This window comes from Camelina sativa, chromosome 1 (assembly GCF_030686135.1).
Source record: "Camelina sativa cultivar CO46 ecotype springtype chromosome 1, ASM3068613v1".
Taxonomy (NCBI): domain Eukaryota; kingdom Viridiplantae; phylum Streptophyta; class Magnoliopsida; order Brassicales; family Brassicaceae; genus Camelina; species Camelina sativa.
The window spans coordinates 22,913,422-22,929,708 of NC_141880.1; the positions used below are offsets into that span (position 1 = coordinate 22,913,422).

The 16,287-nt window shown below is 35.9% G+C and overlaps 2 pseudogenes across 1 annotated transcript; both read right to left on the reverse strand.

The window, feature by feature from the left end:
- Positions 1-6,763: 6,763 nt before the first annotated feature.
- On the reverse strand, positions 6,764-7,622 carry LOC147950212 (uncharacterized; annotated as a pseudogene).
- A 7,020-nt stretch (positions 7,623-14,642) lies between these two features.
- LOC109128496 (putative defensin-like protein 111) lies at positions 14,643-15,182 on the reverse strand (annotated as a pseudogene). The gene is made up of 2 exons (XR_015596272.1): positions 15,095-15,182; positions 14,643-14,986 (listed from the first exon to the last, which is right to left on the reverse strand). The product of XR_015596272.1 is annotated as a putative defensin-like protein 111 (transcript).
- Between the last annotated feature and the right edge of the window lie 1,105 nt (positions 15,183-16,287).

Sequence of the window (16,287 nt, forward strand, 5' to 3'; positions counted from 1 at the left end):
ATGCAATGCAACTAAACTCTAATGCAAGAATAGTCCTAAAGCTATGCAATAATGGTCAAAATGGATAGCAAAAGATGCAAAAGATGTGAATATATTAAGGGAAAACAGGTTAAAATATATGAACATCAACACCCCCAAACTTAATCTTTGCTTGCCCTCAAGCAAATGAACAAGACATAAGAAGGTAGGTGAGGTTTGAAAGTGGGATCTCAGCTCCTAAAGCTTGCAAATAGACCATCTAGAATCAATGTCCAAGTTACTAGTACTATGATGCAAGTTGAATGAGCTGTACTTAAAGATTTTAGACAAGCATATCACAACCTTAAATGATTTGAGCCTTAGATGTCCACATGTATTCAAATCAACCATTTCCTTTAACATTCATTAATCAAGAACATGAATCAATTATATGCAATGCTTAAACTCATTTGGCTTGGTAGTAAAAGGTTTAGAGACAATGATGGTCTCTCTTTAGAGTGGGGCTTATCAATATCAAGGTTCTCTCATAAAAATGGATTGAGCTTTAGAAGAATGCTAAAGGTAAGAACACTTAGACACATACAAGAACAAAACCTTGTCTACCCAAAGGCACCCAAAGTGTTTATCCTATCAATCTAAACCCAATTGATCCTAGTGCTACCCTTTAACTTCTTCTCTTCTCTTTCACCCTTTTCTCTTTTGATTTTAAAGTCTTAGGAGAGGTTTCTTATTTGATCTTTCTAGTGGAATGGGAGATTCTTACTTATTTGTTATGGTTTTCTTTTCTTCTTATTCTTAAGACATAAAAGCATTTTTCTATACTCTTCTTTTTCTTTCTTTATTTTCTTTGACTGAAACCATCTTCAACAATCTTTATACTTCCCATTCTTTCACTAGAGCTTAAATTCTCTTAAACACATTCCCCTCCTAAAGACTCTAACCTTTTCTTTCTTTTTTTCTTTTTTCTTTTCTTTTCTTTTTCAAAACAACCAAGTCCCAAACCCAACAATGAAATCACCTAGTCCTATCTAGTTTGCAAAACAACCAAATCCCAAACCCAACAATGAAATCACCTAGTCCTATCTAGTTTGGAAAATGCAAACTAGAACTACACAAGGCATTATTCTTGTCAGTTCAACCCTAACACTTTCTACCAAGCTCAATCCCAAAAAGGCCTCACACACTCAAGAATAAACATGGCTTGAAAGAAGGGTTGGTTAAGGGTATTGGAAACTAATTTTAATGATTCAATCAGCTACTTGGACCAACAAGAGTGGTAAAGAGGAGAAAGATGATCCAAATATGTATATGATATCCATGAGTTTAAAGCAATGCACACATTGATATTTAACAGTCAATATTAAGTTCTTATAAGTAGGAAATGGCATCAAATCACAACATGCTTCAATTTAGACCAAATGCAATGCAGGAATTCAAGGCTTGGTTCAATCTTATGCTTCTAACTACTCAACTAGCATCAAAGTACTATTAACTTGGGCATTGACCATAGTCTAGTGAATTAAACAAGCTAACAAGGCAAAACTCATCATAGATCCCTAATGCAAATAATTAACAGTCCTACATGAAACATGCTAAACAAGATGCTATTATGCAATGCAAACTACATGAACACTCTTTTTTTTTAAAAAGATTTTTGCAAAAAAATTCATATTTTTAGGGTTTTTCTATGCCTTAGATGCTATGCAAATACTAACATGATGATGCTAAAAATTTTAAATAAGAGCACAAAACACAATATCAAATGCTATCTTAAACCCTCCCCCAAACTTAAATCACACAGTCCTCTGTGTAAAAGAAATTTGTAAGAGGATTCAAGATCAAAAACAAAACACAATATGAAATGCAATGGTATTTACAAGGGAAGGTGATAGTGGTACCTCAAGTATTGGAGAAGAAACTGTCCACATCCTCTTGCATGCTGTCAAAAGTGTAGTTGGGGTCTTGTTGATTTGGAGGAGGAGACTGGGGAAACTCGACTATGGCCATCGACTGGTACTCGGTCGAGTGCCTGGTCGAGTGGGGGGGTCGAGCTGGCTGCCGAATTTTCTTTTCCTCTTCTATCTGGTCTCCCTTGCTTCCCTGATTATGAAAATACCAAAACAAAAATCAAAATACCAAAAACCTTAAACAATATGTACATGGATACCTTAGGGACTTCCTCCCTAGTGAGCTTGTTTAGAGTCACTAAGCTTGACTTTTGATGCCTGTTCAGGCTTGGTTTGGATTCCAAGGAGGTGATGAAATCCCCCCTGGTTCTATTTGATAACCTTGGTGCTGTTTCTTGATCACTACCTCCTTAACATTTATGATTGCTCCTGCTATGGCAAGGAATGGTCTCCCAAGCAAGATTGGATCCTCTACCTCCTTATCCATCTTTATTATGATGAAATCAGTGGGAATTCTTGCCTTGCCTATCTTGACTAGGAGGCTCTCCAATTTACCAACTACATCTTTGTGTGAACCATCAGCTAGACTTATGTAGAGATGGCTTGGCTTGAATTCAGTGTGTCCAAGCTTTTCTGCTATAGAGTAGGGCATGACACTAACAGATGCTCCAAGATCACACAAGCATTTGTTAAAGTGAAGGTAGCTGATGGAGCAAGGTAGATTGAATGGACCTCGATCTTCAAGTTTTGTTGGTACAATAGCTGTCCCAATCTCTTCTTGATCTCTCCTGTTTTGATTCTGAGCTTTCTGCTTGGATATGTCAAGTAGCATGCCTTTGTAGAGAGGATATAGGGCATATTGTTCCAAAGCTGTCCCTCTCTCCTCTTCCTTCTCTTCAATGACAACCTCCTGTTGAATGGTCCCCACTTCCTTCTTTTCAATCACAACCTCTTCCTTCAAAGCCATGACTTCTTCCTTCTCAATGACTTCCCCTTGTTGTAAAGCTAACTCCTTCTCTTGTTGCAAAGCCAACTTTTCCCTTTTCTCAATAATTTCTCTGAGTTCTTTCAGCTTTTGTGCTTTGAAACGTCCTGGGAATGGTAGAGGTGGTTTATAAGTAGGAGGAATGTACTTAGCAGGCTTAACAACTTCTGGGACATCAACTCGACTGGAAACTCGATCAGTCACTCGATCGTGTGTGTGTTCGAGTGGGGGGTCGAGTTCTTTGTCAACTTCAGCTTGTTTTGCACAATCTTCACTTTGAGCTTCAAGAAATGACCAATCCTCCCCAGTTTTAACTTCACTGTCCTCAATGACAACTGCCTCATTGAGATGAATGGCCTTAGCAGTGCATTCCCTTGGGTGTTGAAGTTGGTTTGGTGTAGGAGAGGAAGTAGAAGCCATGCAACTCTCCATGTTCGTGATTGTAGAGCTCAGTCTCTCCAACTGGTTATTCAGTCCAGTAGAATAAGAATTCAACGTTTGGTGCAGCTCATCAAACTGTCTAGCTTCCTCAATCTGCTTAGTGGCTTGCCCAAGCAACATTTGTTGCATCATAGCTCTTAAGTCAGGTTCTTGAGCTTGTGAGGTCTGGAACCATGGAGAGGGATACAATTCAGCCTGGTATACTGGTTGATGTTGCATGGGTATGTAATTGAACATACTGTTGTGGTACATCATTACTGACTCGAACAGGTACTCGGTCGAGCACAGGCTCGAGTTGAAGGTCGGGCTGACTGAGATGAGAAGGCAAATGTATTCGGGTTGTGACTCGATCAGGTACTCGATCAGCACTCGGTCGAGTGCTAGCTCGAGTTGATGGTCGAGTTGGTACCTGAAACTCAACAGAGACAAGCAGAAGAAGAATCGAGATCAGTAACTTCACAAGTGTATAAACGAACTTAATCTTAGACTAATAATGATCCTAAATGTCACAAAACAAACTCAAATGGGCAACGACGCCAAATTGAAACCTGTCTTTTTGTGGGTGTGGTGATGAATGATGTATGGAATGATGACTTATGAATGAATGGATGGCAGGGTATTTCAATTCCCCTTATGCAATTGTAGTATAAGAGGTGTCAATCCAATCTGAGTGTTTGTGATCAATCAAGATGTGCATATGAGTCTAAGTCAAGCCAGATGTAAAGGTTGTTTATCACTAACAATCCTATGATGAAATGTAAAATGCAGAAAGTAAAACTACAAGAACTAGGAGCTAAATGCAAATGGAACAGAATGATTATGACAATTATGAAGCTAAAACAGAAATATAAACTATGATAATGCAAGTATTGAACTAATGCAAGGTAACTAATGAACAGGATACTAAATGAATGCAACATAAATGCAACTAGAGTGAAACAGGACAAACGCAAATCATAAACTCAAGTTCTGGGTTGGAACTCGAGCAAGCACTCGATCGAGTGTTGATCGAGTGCAGGGTCGAGCTGGACAAATACGCAAAACAGAGCAACACAAGAAAAACAGAGCAATACCAAAACGAATCAAACAACGATCAAACAACAGGATTTAAGCTAAGAAATCAATAAACAAGGAAGGTCTTGAGGAGGGATTCATGGGCTGGACCATGATTGAGGTCATCTAACTTGGTCAACAAATCTCAAACAACTTGAGCTAATCTCTAGACATATATTTCTAAGACATGTTTAATCCACTCTCATGGCAAGAAACAATCAAAATCATGCATCTCTAGACTTGTTCTCACAAAGTAAAGAATCTACACAAGCAGGCATTAAGCAATATGTCAAAAATCAAACAAGACTTCTAATCTCTTAGCAAGCCTAATGATAGTCTCCAGATCTAGCCTTATCTATGCTCCTTAGACATTGGTGTGATGCTAAGAGGCTTGAAATCAGATCCTACCCTCTCAGATATAGGATCAACATTAAGAACATCTAGCCCAGAAGAGATCTACAACAATCAAGCTTGACCAAATCAAACAAACCTCAAACACAACCCAGCCTAACCCACCTCAAGATCCTAAGCAACTACTCACAAGAACACATGATGAACAACAAAGTCATAAACCCAGAAAATACTGAAACTTGCATCATTAGAAAGATAAAATCAAAGATCTACAATATTGAAGAAAGAACCAAACTCAAATTCTCAATATTAAGAAAGTTATGAAACCAACAATATTGAAGAATTTAGTATTTTTCTCCTTTAAAAGAAGTACAAGATCTAAGAAAATAAAAGTGCAAAAGGAATAATTCTAAAAAAAAGGTAAAAACTAGGTTTTTGACTCTCTAAAAAGCTGGACTCTTTTGGTGGCTGCAGGTACAAGCCCTTATATAGAAAAATTAGTGGAAGCCCTAAAAACGCTAAAAGACAAAATAGCCAGGCGGCTCGACCAACTCGACCTGGTGCTCGGTCGAGTGACCGGTCGAGTTGGCTCCTCTTGTGCTCCTCCCACTTGGTCGAGTCCCTCTCAGCACACGGTCGAGTGTCTGGTCGAGTGGGCAGTCGAGTTGGACTCCGGACCTTGGTTCTTCAGCCTTAGCTCTCTTGCTTTCTCCTCATGATTGCTTCACTTCTCCTCAGCATTGCTTCCATGCTCCTTAAGCTCCAAAATCACCTGTTTATGCATGAAAAGATGCAAATGCAATGCAACTAAACTCTAATGCAAGAATAGTCCTAAAGCTATGCAATAATGGTCAAAATGGATAGCAAAAGATGCAAAAGATGTGAATATATTAAGGAAAAACAGGGTAAAATATATGAACATCATCGAGTGTTTGGTCGAGTGGGCGGTCGAGTGGACTTCCGGACCTTGATTCTTCAGCTCTAAATCCTTTGTTTCCTTCACTTGACAGCTTCAATCATCTTCAGCATTCCATCCATGCTCCTTAGGATCCAAAATCACCTGTTCATGCAAGAAACTATGCAAATGCAATGCAAAACCTACTTTAATGCATAAACAGTTCTAAGGCTATACATTAATGGACAAATGTGATGAAAAATCATGCAAAATATGTGAATATGCTAAGGGAAAACAGGGTAAAATATATGAACATCAATATCCTGGGTGAGCTGACTCTTTCTCCCTTTTGTTTGTGGCCATCCATTCAGTGGGCATAGTTTTATCTACATCTTCTCTTGATATAATGCTTTCCAAACGTCGCAACTGATCAAATAGCAATCTCTGTTGATCTTGAAGATGTATTTGTGATAATGGATGTGAAATGCAAATATTCTCCAAATGGCTTCGCATGCAGAGACATAACGGCGGTCAAGGTACTCACTTATTTCATCGACCGTTTGATGTTCTTCTTTTTGGGAGCCTTTTTTTTTCTTCACTCGGCTTCACAATCACCAATGTAGCTTTGTCCACTCCTTTAGTAATATATTTTAATAGATACTTAACTGCGCTAGTCTTACAACACCACTCGACATTGATGTGTGCCTTATACTTTATTAGGAGGTTGGGGTTATGCGGCACAACTTGGCGATTGTCTAATCTTGTTAGACCTTTGAAAACAAATTTGGAGTCAACGTTGCGCCGACGATAGACAACATAACCAGAGCTGTCAACCGTAGTGTTGTCCACAAAGGACCTTGGGTACTTTTTACTACATATACCATTTTCCATGCATGGTAAGTATGGTCTATCTAAACCACAAGGACCATGCATCATATGCTGCTCTACCAGTTGAAAGCCTTCACTGTCTGGTTTTCTTATTTGGTAATTCAGCTGAAATGAATTTATCAATTAGAGCTGGTTTTGGGTTTTTGTTTGAACCTTCTAGCCAGAGTAAGATAACTCTATTGTGTGCACAACTGCATAACACAAATTGTATTTAAGTTAAGTTTTAATGTTTAGGTTTATAAGTATATGTAAGTGATAACATTATCAAAATTGAAATACTCCTTTGTTAAAATCGCCCAGCATCTCCTCTAGTTTCATTTTAAAGACTCTTGATTGCAGGTCAGGCCTAGAGTTTGATCGTTCAGTAATATATGTTTGTAGATGTTTTGTAAGCTCTGGCCAATTTTGATTAGTTGTGAAGGTGATAAATAAGTCAGGATTTCCAAACCATCTACATATAGCCATGGAATCATGGTACTTCTCTACCATATATCGTGGGCCTGCAATGAAACTTGATGGCAATATTATTTCTTTTTTCAATTCATTTAGCATATGATTCTCCTCTCTCAACAGCATTGTACACATTGTTATACAAATCAGCTCTTAACTTCTTTTGATTAAGAGCTATAAAACGTAGTCTTTTTTGCTCTGTGGATGTGTAGGCATCAACAACATATTGATGAAATAATCTGCCTCCCGTAGTAATAGTCATACCTTTTGATAAGTGTGTATGAATCTGGTAAGCATAGTATTATCTCATGGTCATGTATGACCGCTTAACTGAGCTCTCTCCTGAAGACTGATATGCAATTTCGTCATGATAATCAGATTCACCATAGGGAAACAATAAAGGGTACTGAAGACTCATATAAAGAGGATGTAGATCATTTATCCTTTGTAGTTCAGAAGACTTAAATTGGAGGATGGCATCACATCCAGCAGTTGTTGTACTGAAATCGCCAACTATTAAACCATCAATTTCATCTGCAGTAGGTAAGTCATACTATTTTCCTTTCTTTGCTTGGCTGACCAATCTGATATTGAATTCGGAGCATTCCCCATCTTCATATCTATCCCTCGCTTTTCTGAAAACCTTTGCCAGTTCGTTTATTCTATCTAGCATCATTATCAAGATACCAACTATCTCTTCATCAACTGGTTTCCCTTTTCCTGCCCCTGTAATCTTCACCGTACGATTTTGGATTTCATTTCTGGTATCAAAAATGTAAAGTTGTAGAAAACAGGGTTGTTTTCCATCCTCTGGTAACAGAGACCCAATGAAATGGTAATTTTGGCCATGGATCCTATAAGTATAGGGTCCTTGTGTACCTGTGACTGTGTGATCAACTTTACCACCAGTTGATGTGAATGCTAGCATTGAGTTCAATACGCGGATGTTAGGACGAAAGTCTGATGATTCATTGTAGAGCTTTTCTAGTTATGGGGGTGTAGGACGCACTTCTGGTAATCTAATACACCCTTGTTGACAACATATTGTTTGATTCCTTGTTTCAGATTGCCAGAGCAGGGCGGCACAAAATTGGCAGGTCACAATACCGATGGAAGTAGATGGGTCTTCTTTCTTGGTAGTTGTATGTTTGGAATTTTATTTGTTAGTTTTGTGGTCGATTAAGAAAAGGTAAAACTAAAAGTATTACTTCGTACAAACAGGGATAAATGGAGCTTAAGTAAGTATGCAAAATAGATAATCTTCCTCAACCTTTCCGTTTTTTGGTTTTGAGTTTGGCTACCATGATTGCACGTCGCAATTGCCAAGCTCTTGTGTATAGACCTGACCATTGTAAATAGAAAATAAAAGAGCTGTGTAGAGGTAAGTAAAAATAGTCGTCTATCGAGTGTAGAAATTTACCATTTTTGGCTACTGATTCCTGGCCAAGTTTCGTAACATTAGGTGCTTCAGTGTAGTACTTTTGACTAAGCCATGGTTGGTGTTCCTTTGCATCTAGAAGAGTTGGTCAGATTTTCTTGGTGGTTAGTTAAGTGACACTGAAAGGTGCAAGCGATTACCTATTTAGAAAAGCATTTTGGAGCTTACTTTTCTTCATAACTCTTTTCTCTGCCTTTAGTTTTCCTTCGCGTTTAGCAAATCTGGCGTTAGTCTGCCTGCTCCCTTCACCACTTTCTCGTTGTTTCATCTTTTGAATACGTCTCTAACTGTGCTAATACTCTACACTTGTAGATAATTTTGTCAGTCACGGAGGGGATATAATGTTTACAACTTGACTGGAAAAATGTAGCAAAGTTTAGAACAAAGTAGGAAAAAGATTGTTCATAATTGTGATTCCTTATTTTCTTAGCGGGCGGTTACAAATGTGTAACGTTTGAGTTAAGTTTGATAGCATTGGGCGTATAAGAGAACTTAAGTATAAATGATTTTTACAGAAGGAGAGATTAGGGGATTTAATTTTAAGAACAAACATAAAGTTCTTATTAACTTTTATGTTTAGTACCTACATCGAAGATATCTAATATTATTGTGAACATGAGATCAGAAATACAAAAGTAGAAGACAATCGTAAAAAAAAAGAACACCGAAAAATTGCTGAGCATGATGTTTCTCTGTAAGGAAGGAAGGTAATTATGGCTACTCATTATGTATATATGTTTCTCTTTTTTGGAGCTTCTTTATCTTTCATGATTCAATGAGCATGATGTTAGTGATGATTTCTTCGGTATTATCTCCACGTAATCAATTTCCCAACTTCTTGTTTCCTACTTTTCCTCCAATGTAGGGAGACAATTTTTAAAACCTTCTTTATCTTTAAAATCTTCCTCATGTTGACCTCCTTCTAAATCAGGAAGACTTGGGTACTTTGCTGTTCAAATGGTTGGCCATCTTAATTATTCCTACAAACAAAAACATTTAAGATTACAATAGAACAAGGTGAGAAGCGAAGAAGAAATCCTAAAAAGAAGGAAAAAGAAGGAATAGCTAAAAAGAAGGAGGTTTTGTGCCAATTTTCCAATTTCCATCGTTCTTGTGTGCAATAATATAATTTGCTTCGACATTACATGTACTGATCCTAGATTTTCTTGTAACTAATCTGTATGTGTATTTAAACCTTCTAATTGCCAATTATACTATTTAATTTGATCGTCAATTTATATTTCTATTTAAACATGACTGCATTACAAATGTAACACATCAGATTGAAAATTCAGTCGAAATCTCTAATAGATTACGATAACAATTATATAGTAATGCAATGAAACTTCTAATATATTAAAAACTGACAACACTTGTAAAATGCAGCCAATGTCTGGTGAAAAAACAAATGGTAAATAAAATGCATAAGGAAGTAGGCTAGTTGCATTTCTGTTTCTTCTGCTTCATGTTCCTTGCTCTCGAATATGAAGTTTCCTCTGCTAAATCTCCAGAACCAATGAAATTTTTCGGTGAAACTTTATCTACGGATGTGCTTCTCAAGTGTAGCCAACTTGGACTGGTAGCAGGCTGTTGACCACCTATATCCACATTATCTCCACCTTGTGCCTATGTATGTACATATGTACTAAGAAGTTAACAAAAGTTTGAGGTAATTTATCGGAGAGTTATATAGATGTGATCTTAATGTTACCTCACTGAAAGTTGGAACAAGAGGCACCTCAGAAGCTTCATAAATACATGAAACAGTGAATGACTGATGGTGAGGAGTGAAATTGAAATCAGTCAGCTTAATCTGGAATGTTAATTTCTTTCCAACAATATCAGAGACTATTTTTGGTATAGGACCTCCAGAGTCTGAGTTTAATTCAGCGTAAGCCTTGGGTAAGCAAACTGAAATTAGGGATAGATTCGTTGTAGGCTTTTTACATTAAAGGGTTGAAATAATTGAAAAACCATGAAAAGTTTTAGAGAGTATTTAAATACCATCTGAGAAGAGAAGGTTGATGCTTGTATGTTGGTTAACTTGAACATGTCCTTATCAAAGGCTACAAAAACGTCGGTGGTAAGGTCGTCGTGTACAACCAGTTCCACACGGTATCTTCCAAATTATGACATCGTTAGAGAATTGATCTGTTACTAAACTTGTAAATGACTAAAAACCAGAAACAATATAGCAGTTAATAAACGTACTTGATATATCCAATTGTAATAGTTGAGCCACATTTAAAGTTATTGCATGTTAGGGAAGACATCTTCTTCACCATTTTTGTCCCACATGCAGCACATGATATAAAACTCCAGCCACGCTGAGCTTGAATGTCTGTTATAGTTGCGCTGCATAAGAATTCAGTCCCCTACAATTTGACAACACGAAAACAAAAAAGGGTGTTGACAATGCGATCGCGGATTGTACAATATAAATATGATGCAACTTATATTGACCTGAGGATTTCCGGTCGCAACAAGCTGATTCAGCTCATCAATGGAAACTTCAATCTTCGAAACTCCATGGAATGATGCAATTGAGTTGGTCCCTTCTTTTTCTTCCCCTTTAGTCTGCTTGGTCATTTATTAAATGATGATAAATAAAACATAAACAATAGAGTATGGATGAGTAGATATAAAGGATTATGGGTACACCATGAAAATACCTTTCAACAAACTGTTTCGTTGTTGCTATGTCTCCCTCGGAATAGAATTTTGTCCCAGACGTGGCGTTGAGATAAAGTTCACCAGGAGGAAACCCTTGGGTCAGTTGTCATGCAAGATTTTGATTGCATAAAATTAGAATTCAAAAACAGTGATAAGATAGCAGATGGTATGAACTGCTTCACCTCCAAATAACTTTGGATTTATACTTATAGCTAACAATATATAAGCCCCACCCTCTTTCTCGCTGAAAACCTTCTCCACTGAAGTTGCATGGTCATCAAATGCACTTAATCGTACTTTCTCCCCACTCTAATAGTAGAATACATGCGGTGAAAGTAATAAAAAGGATAGATGTAGTTCGAATTTAATTAGTGACTGCAAAGGATGAGAGTCGATGAGAGGCTTACCTTTCAAGACAGAGGATGACTAACATCCTCTTCAGCGTTTGTGTCATTCCATTTCGATATGCTTTGTTCGAACATACTTTACCCATGACATCTAATGTGAGAACCAAAAACAGACATCATGAAGTAACCATTAGGCATAACTAATTAAATTGAAAGGCATAACAACAGTTGCAATATATTAGAAAGAGGAGAAGGCGTAGACATTGAAAATAATATAGATGTGCTTTTGAAACAACAGAAATTTAATGGGTGACAAAACACAATCAGGCAAAACATGCTTCTTTTCCCGGATATTAGTTTTCATTTTATTGAAAATAAGACAACTAATGAGAAACAGAGTATGAAGAAATATTAGACAGAGATGTAGTACATATTGAAACCGTCAAACAATTAAAAAAATGAAAAGCAACGACGAACCTGGGAGTTTTGTATTGGTATTTGCAAGAGAGACCATCTGCTCATGAGTCCGAAACCTAAAAAACTCTTTTGGAATAAGAGCGAAAGACTCATCAACATGATCAAAAACAGTGGCAGGTGAGAAACGTATTGACAAAGGAGAATCAGTGTTGCTTCTTGTGACTTCAAAGTCGGACATCACGTAGAGAATTCTAGAACTTCGAAAAGTGGTTAACATTAATCGATCCTTGGATGACAGTACTCTACAAAACAATTGACAATTAGATAAAGTTAACTAAAACGGATAAAGATAAGGAAAATAAAAATGGTCAATACCTTCTCATCAGTGAGTAGAAAATCAAAGCCCATGAGTTGGTCGCCTTTTTTAACGTTACGGGCAGGCCAGTGACGAAGCATCTTTCCGACGATCTCTTGGTGTAGATGGTCAGCTTTGAGATTAGCGAATGAAACGAAGGTGGAATCCATGTTATTCAAGAGTAAGTCAGAGAGAAAATATAACTTAGAAGCATGAAATTGTAAACGACAACATTATATAGGACTGAAACTTACGACAATTGAAGCAAGCGTAGTGGGTGTTGAATTAAAAGAGAGATCATCGATCGGCATGAATAGGCATTAAACACAAAACCGTTACTATGGAGATGAATGACAGGAGAGGAAGTGAAAGGGTGTGGAGGAGTGGCGACCATCAATTTGAGATCGCATAGTGCAGGTTGCAAATCGGAGAACATTGGAATGGAGGTTCGTACTGAATGATTAGACTTGCAGGGCAAACAAAATAAATGGGCCTTTAAAAGATTAGGCCCAAAAATAGAAGAGAAAAGAAATTGGGTAACTTTCGGAAAGTAGGCCTCTTAAACAGGAAGAGACGCTGACGTGGCAGCACCATGAGTGAGGAAATTGCACTTTATATATATGTGTATATATATATATATCTAATTGCAATGGCATACTTGTAAATAAAATTATTTGTTAAGGGTTATAAAGTAATCTAAATAGACATTAAACATTTACAAGCTAAACATTTCTTTTGGCAATTAACCATGCTCTTTTTGAGTGTCCTTGCTCGTGTCAAAGTTGAGGTTTTTCTCCAATTCAGGTTTTCTCGAGGGGACTTTCCTTATGAGTCCATGTATTCGAATCTAGATTTTAGCTATATGAGAGGATCCTCTCACTCAAGAGATCAAGATTATCTTCCTCAGTTACCTGAGATTTTATGGTCGATTTGGAATGATAAGAATAAAAAAATTTCAAGGCGCGTAGCTTGCGCCAGATGAGGTGATTAATCAGGCTGTGAGGGAGAAAATATCATGGGAGGATGCACATTCTCAGACAATTGATTCTTTAGGTACTTCAGATCCATTGGATTATATGGCTCCCTCATTGAATCTGGGTAAGGGTCTCTGTTGTCAAATAAACGGCTCCTCGAAAGGATCTGACCCCAACTCAGGTTTGGGTTGGTGGTGTTGTAATGGTGATGCTCAGACTTTATTGTTGGGTGTTAGATGTCATCGGCAAAGTTCTTCCCTGCTTCACGCAGAGTTAGAGGCTCTCTTTGGGCCATGAAGTGTCTCCTTGCAAACATAATTGTTTGTCAGATCTTCGAGTCTGACTATGCAGAACCAGTAGCGATAATTCAAGCTCTGGAGAACTGGCTAGCCTTCTCTAACCTCCTAAAAGATTCCACAGTTTTTGAATTTGAAGATGGATTGTGTTGCTCGGTCGTCTAGATCTTTAATTTCAGCAGTTTCATTTGTAAACTCTTTTCCTCCGATTTGAGATACCAACTTTAGAGTTCTTTTCTAAATAGTGTTTGATTGAGAAAAATAATAATTTAAATAATAATAAATAGTGAAAATGTGTATTTTGACAATTGTAAATAATGAATGTACTATTCTCTAATTAAATTTCAAAATGTACTAAAACCCCCAATTCTCTAAATAATAATAAAAAAAGCTTTCTCCACAAAACCTCTTGCATGCGCGCGTCATCGTCAACTTTGGGTTTTTAACATTCCTTTAGGTCGTAGGCTACGACTCGTAGCATTTTGTATATGATTGCTTTATACCAAATTCTATAAAACAATAACCATTAATTACGCCAAATACACGGATTATGAAAATAAGGACAGAAGCATATGCATAATTCAAAAAAATGTGAGGAAACAAACTAATACCAAAGGTTCTATCGGAGCAACGAACACAAGATATGACTAAGAAGATAGTGAGCACAAATGCGATTCTCATTTTCTTGCTGATACCCTTTTTTTTCTATGATTTTTTTTTTCTGGGATGTTTTTCTGATGTACTATGTATGTATTATATATGACCTTGTTCGTTTGGTCGTTGTTGACGACCAAAATCAACAACAACAACCAAAATTTGTTCGTTTGGTTGTAGCTGGATCTAACAACCAATCTCAGTGACTATTGCCACGACCAGTGACCACAATTTTTGTTTGCTATAATTTCAGTGATTAGTTGATGGATCCAACTACAAACAAACGAAAAACATAATGGTCAAAAATTTATCATTTAAAAAAAAAGATAAAATAAAACTAAATATAATCAACATTAATTAATTAAACTAGTTTTTTAAAAATCTAATTACAACTAAAGAAAAAAAATAAAGTTATAAAAATGAATCTAAATTAATTAATATTAATCTAATTAAATTAAATTCTATAAAGAATAACCATAATCAAATCAAATTTAGAAAACAGAATTAAATAAAAGAAAAATAAAACGTTAAATGACCTATTTTTCTTTAAAATGTTCAAATTGAGTTCATAATTACAAGAAAATTCATTTGAGTTTGATCAGACTATCAGCATCTTAATACGGTTTTTCTATTGCTCTCTGAATCTTGTATTTATATTATTAAAACCATATGAAAACTTGCTGCATCATTTGTCTACCAAATACATATGTTTGGTTAAATTATTTCGTCTTTGACAAACAACAACATACGTTGTCGTTAGGTCTACATTTGCCGTATAGTAAACCGCTTATAGCCACACAAAACTTTTCGCATTCACCGCTCCCTCCCTTTATACACGGAGCTGTGGTGTAGCATTGCTTCTACTCTTGCTTTATTTCAAAACCTATTTTATAATACAAACATAACAAACACATATCCAGAAAAAGATGAAGTCATAAAACAAGTCTATAATAAATAAAAAAATGGAGTGTACAATATAAGAAATTAGTACCAGAAGTGTTATCAGAGCAATGAATAGAAGGTACGACAAAGAGGATAGTGAGAACAAATCCGAGGAAGATTTTCTTGTTGATGGCCATTTTGTTATGATATTTATCTTTTGCTTTTGAAGTTTTATGTTATATGCTTCGGATGACTACATATATATATATATATATATATAGTGTATGACAAATATACGTAAAAGGAAACTTTTTTTTTTCTCTAGTCAAGATTGCAATCAAAAGAAAATAAATATGGTGATGCAATTACTTTGATTATGTTCGAAAATTAACCTATCACATTGAATAAAATGGATTTGATATCCATGTATATCAAATTAATTACGGTAATCATTCTGCTCACCGTTTCATCACGTATACGTGCAATCAACTGTAAATACAAATTGTAAGGGAAAAAAAAATCTGGTCAACGAAAATTATTACTCCGTAATTTAAAATTTTTTGTCTCTTATTTATATAACAATAATAAAGAGAATGTTTGTTCTTTCCTAATTAAGGGTGCAAATGGTTACTAATATGTTTTCACACTTAATTAGGTGAGAAACTTAAACATACAATTATTTAATTATTTAAATTATTATTTAATTCATAAAGTTAATTAAATTTTATATTTTTTTTAGCATATGATGTGATTTAAATTTTTATAAACAGATATATATTTTAAAAAATGTTTTAGAATTTTTGTAACCAAACAAATATATCCGGATATAAATTATTTTACATTTGAGTTATTTTAATATATAATGAATATTTACACTTAATCCCTATAGTAGTTGAAACGAGAAACCATATTGAAGATATGGTATAATATTCGGGTTATAACAAAAGCCAATAAAATCCATATTAATTACCAACTTACAAGCACATTTGTTAACATGGATATACACACAAATACGCATTCATAACAATTTCAATCACAAATTCCGGTTTTGGTAAGATATTTTCAAATAAAGAAAAGAATTAAGCAGTTTTAGTACTAAACATTAATCATGAAATCGTAATTCAGTAAAGATTTTCCCCATTTCTTAGCTAAAGATCGAGAGAATATAGGAAACTTAAAATTTGCTACACTAACATTCTTTATCTAAATATGTTATCCTTGCTCACCAATTTTCTCTCGATTTGCAATCATACCTAACTGGCATCATCAAAGATCTCTATAAAAAGCCTCTCAATAGAAGGT